This window comes from Papaver somniferum, chromosome 7 (assembly GCF_003573695.1).
Source record: "Papaver somniferum cultivar HN1 chromosome 7, ASM357369v1, whole genome shotgun sequence".
In the NCBI taxonomy this organism is placed as follows: Eukaryota; Viridiplantae; Streptophyta; class Magnoliopsida; order Ranunculales; family Papaveraceae; genus Papaver; species Papaver somniferum.
Window position 1 is genome coordinate 253,075,543 of NC_039364.1, and position 5,633 is coordinate 253,081,175.

Consider the following 5,633-nt stretch of genomic DNA (forward strand, 5'->3'; position numbering starts at 1 on the left):
ACTACCCATATAATGTGCACGACATGTCGCTTCATCACCCTCATATTGACCACCGAATGGATCCTCGACAACTTTTCTCATCCTAGTACGATTATGAATATGTTACAACAATAATCCACATTAACGAAAGATCTGTATATTGTAATAAACGATGTATTTTGAATGACTTACGACTCTGACTCCAAAAACCAGTGTCGATATCACAAAAAAAACAACTTACCGTTATTTTCTTTTCATCCTTTTTTCTTCAGTTTTAAACTTAATCTTTAGGATGGTATTATACTCTGACATTTAATCTTTTAATATCTTAACCTTAATCTTTAACGTACGCTGAGTTCGTCCGATCTATTGTCTATGTACTCTTTTTTTTTTGATGATATGGGATGATAAACATGTAACCAGATGGATACAGCCACTCAGGATTCATAAAGAAATCTTACCATTTTTTTTCTTCTGTTTTTGTGTATTTCCACCAATAGAAACGCCATCTTGTTGCCCCATCACAACTTGTTCCTTGATTTGTCCATGTCTCAAAAGTATATTATACTTTTCTTCTTTAGTCAGAGAAGCATACTGCAATTTTATTTTATTTTTTTTAAAAGACTGATTAAAGAGAACAATAGATTTTTTACAAAAAATAACTATTAAAAACTCACAAATGTTTCTGGATGCACACGCGCACATGCCTTGGGATTCAAATCCAATTTTTGAACTGTAACAGCATCACTGCTAGCAACCATTCTTTCCATTTTTGCCTTCTTTTCTCTCTCATTTGCCCATCGTGCCAACTTGGCTGCAGACCGTGTCTGAAAGTTCAAAAGGAAAAAAAAAACACAATGAAATAGATAACGTGTGTGCATAACATGTTTTACATTTGAATCAACACATATAAAATTCTTATCGAGGATACTTGTTTAGTGATTTTAACTTTCTGCACTGGTTCCTTGGATGCTCTCTCGGCCCTTTTCCGTTCATTATACGCTTTATTTTTCCTAGCCTGAATATCAGAAAAGGGAATAAATTATAATGCGAATTTTTAAAAACTAAATGCACAGAAACAAAGATATCAATCCATACCTTACATCCCCCGAGTATGTATTGTGTGCAAGGTTGTTGACTAAAAAGCTGGAAAACGAAGAAATATATTTAGTTAAGCAGATATGCATACACATAAAATTCTCACACAATAACTAACCAAATAAGCTGGAACTACATTGAAAAATTCACTTTTCACCTGAGTTTGTCTTTCCTTCTCCTTCAGTACACGCTGTCTATATTCTTTATCATCTAATACAATATCATCGCTTTGCGTTTGCTGATGCATTGATTGTTCTCTACTCTGAGGTTCTCCTCCCAAATTAACTTCTCCACCACAGACAGCCGATGCCTGAAGTATATAAAAAATAAAATGTAACACAACCATTGCTCAAAATTTAACCATTAAACGTTATTATCGACAGTGTAACCATTTTCATAGTCTTTACAGTAAATAGATAAAGTACGAACCTGAGCATCTAATGGACTATTGATATGGTCACTCTCCTGTTGTTCTATTGCTTTCCCAGACCCTTCACTGCGAATATGTAATAATCCTTTACGTTCTTTTTCACGCTCTTGTTCTTTTTCGTTCAAACGACGCCGGCGTTGACCCTCCACTTTCCGAGTCTAAGAACCGCAACCAAGATATAATCATACTTTTAAACATAAACCATACATTCATCGATACACACGTTAATTAAAAGAATGAAACCTCACCTTTGTCCTTTCTGCTATGAACTGATTTTCAGGTCGTGCATTGAACTGTAAAAACAAAACAATATATTATAGATAATCAAACACGTTAACGTATATTGGAATTATTTTTTGACAATATTAATATTTCTCCTCACCTGTTCTTGCGCTAACTGTTCTTTTAAAAGACGCTCGTTGTAATCTCGTTGTTCTGTTTCCCGCCTAATATCCTCCTCCGCTTTAGCTTGCAATGAGTAAGTTTATAAACAATTAACATTAATTTCAATACAAATCAAATCTCCTTTGGATATTAATGTCAACTATTGTATATTTATAAAGTACCTGTCGTTCAATTTCAAGTTGTTGTTCAAACTTCAATCTTGCTTCGCGTTCCATCTGCTCTTGTTTTTCCCTGTTACGCTGCCTCTTTTTCTCCTACCTTAACCTGGCAGCCTCAGACTTTCTCTGCAGTACACATACGATATAAATTAATCAAGTTCATTGTCATGTCAAAAACCACGTTAATGTATAGATGAGATTTTTTTAAACAACTAATAATCTTGCTTCTCACTTGCTCCCGCCTTATATCTTCCTCCATTCTAGCCTGCAATAAGAGACAACCACGGATCAGTTGTATAAACAGTTAACAGTAATCTTAATACATAGGAAATCTCCCTTGAATATTAATGCCCGCCATTCTGTATTGAAAAAGTACCCATCGCTCAATTTCAAGCTTTTGTTGAAAATTCAACCTTACTGCACACTCCAATTGCTCCTGTTTTTCCCCGTCATCCTGCCTTTTCTTCTCCCACCTTAACCTTGCATCCACAGACTTTCCTGTAATACGATGCATAATATGTAATTAATCAAATTTATTGTTATTACAAACAATGTAAATAATTATATTTTGGAACATACATTAATGTTTTGTTGCCCATCTCGCCAGCTTGGATAACTTTACTTATTTTCCACCTTATTAGGTTCACAATTACGATGATATGTAGGTTTTTTCTCTCTTATGTCATATTAATTCTTTAAACTTTTTAATTCTTAATTAACTTCTCAAGAAGCTCGGGAGTTAAAGACATATACAATAGATAATTGTTTTGTTTATAATTATTACCTCTGATACTATCTTCTTTTGTGGTTCTCTTTTGCTTGTTTGTATTTTTGAATTTTTAGGTTGAATGTCTTCAAAGGATAAATTTGAAGATCGTGCAAATTCAACTTTTTGTCGCTGAATTAAAGCAGAATATGATTTTGAAGATGGTCCAAATACAACTTGTTGTTGCTGAACTTGATAATCTGAAACTATCTGTTGTGCTTGGGTTGTTTATTGTCCATCCTCGCCAGCCTGCGATGATGTTTTCTTCTGCCTCTTTGAAGAACTGATACATAAATTTATTCATTAAGCACACTGATCAATAAAAACGTTAGAATTCAACGCTACATGATCAAAGACTAACCTCATGGTGTTTCAAATCAATTCAATGCCACAATCGAATGCTTACCTCATAATTTAATTTAAGTTAAACCAATATATCTGCACGATTCTTTATGACAATACCTATGTTCCACGATGGTGCCAGACTTTGATCAAAGGTAAAATAATTGAGCACTTTCAAAGGTGTATATATGTAAGAAGATATATGGAAAAACTGTTAGGATCAGGAAAGCCAATTCAGCTAAGAAAGGTGTACATATAGAGGATATATAGGAGAACTGTCAGGTTTAGGAAATCTAGTTAAATTAGGAAATCAAGAGTCTAAACTGGTTTTGATTTCTTGATTAGGAAATTTTATTAGATTGGGAAATCTAGTTAAAGTAGGAAATATAGAGTTTCAAACGGTTCTGGTTTTGGCTTACTCATATAACCAAGCCATTTGTGGGAGTTGAACCCACAACAAACATGGGTGAAAGCCATGTGCTCTGCCGTTTGAGCTAAGACAGCATTCCTATAGTAAGTTGAAAACATACTTAGACCTGTTTGTTTAAAAGATCGAATTGAATAATGGGATAAGCTTCTCTACCTTTACTTGAAGAATGGAAACATAAACCCAACCTGATGACGTACTTACAGTGGTTGCAAGCAAAAAAACGATGTATAAATAAGAAAATAGCCGTGCTTTAAAATAAAAGAACAATGAATGCAAATGTCCAAAATACACTGATTGGAATGGGTGCAGACCACAAAATTTCTCATTGCCAAGGTGTCTCGATCAAGGGACAAAACCATAAATTTGTAATTAGATCTATGAAAAATACACCTCCAGTCCCAACTGGAACCTACTTTACAATATGACGTGTATAACTCCATATTCCGAAAAGATAATCACAGTTTGGATTCCTTACATTTTATTCCAGGAGGAGAAGATTGTATTCATTACAATTTGGAATCCATAAACCCCCAGTTTGTTGATATGCCTGTCAGTTTCAGTTTGTTCTGGCACCATACACCCCCAGATTACCCCCAAAGACTCAAAATCCTGCTTCACATGAAAAAGCTATAGCTTATCTTCTGCAACTCATTGTCTTTTTTTATATGTTTCTTCTATCATATGCAAGTACTTCAGATGATATTGTAGAGAGAAACATGATAAGTAAATATGGCTTGATAATATATGCATGAGATTAAGATTAGTTAAGCATCAGTATCAAACAATTCTATGCACAACATATACAAAATAAAACTATCGATCTGAAGAAGTTATAAGCAATTACTACCTATAACCACCCCAACATTAAGTTCATATATGAATCCTAATTCCCATGTAAGACTACTCATACACAAATAACTTAGGGGTTTCACAACGGGCAGGCAGACCGTGACTATACTTTAAATGTTCAGCTTTTAGGCATATAACATAGTTTACAATTCAATATCTCCTTTATCATTATGAATCTATATGAGTAGTATAGAGGACAAATTAGTTACCATCAAAAAAGTCTAGGTATCTGGGAAGAAAACAACTAAATTCATTAAAATTCTCACATAACAATTGTTGATTCGTCAAACAGTGTGGTGTTATTAATATCAGTGACACCTCAACTAATTCTAATGCACAGCTCCACCAACAATTCTCACATACCAACTTGCCTGGTTCAATAAATCAATAAAGAAAGAACTCCAAAGACACATCTATAAAGTGCATCAGTGTGAAGAAATTTGACGTACTTGGTGCAATCATATCACATTGAGCTAACCTATTATTCAGCATTGCACCAAGCTACACATGTATCATGCTTATAGCAGTCAATTAGAATAATTAGTTATATCTCCATTACATATTTAGTTAGCTTTCCACACAGCCTCTTAGTTAAGATCTAAGATTTACTTTAACAATGAAATTCCTATATTTTAAACAGGGATAAAAGAAAGGAAGATAAAAACTATTACTCTTTCGGCAGTGGCTGCTTTTTCCTGCGCTCCAACACCAACCACATACCTGGGTCCAAGAACAAATGTTACAACTTTTTCAAAATTATCCATGTATCTGAAGTATGAGTCTATAAAAGAAGCTATGAAGAATCAATTAGAGAAAATTATGAAAGATGACCTCATTTCCTTTTTCAAAATATTAAATTTTGATACATAAACTGTAAATAAAAGTGATTCTCCTGTTTCGTATGGACTCCACGTAATTTCGCAAGACAAATTCAAAGTAAATAAATTTTCATTATAACAGTGATTCTAAAGTGATCCCTTTAGTGAAATCTCATTGATTCTACTCAGCCTAGATCATGGCATATCTATTGCCCTAAATAGAACACACAAACCTCTAGATAGTCCATATAATTCGAATAAAATATCTTATTGTTATAAATTTATTTATGAGCACAACAAAAGCAGTAGCTCGACATATCTGAAAAGAAAAGGAAAGAAGAAATCGAAAAGTACGTAA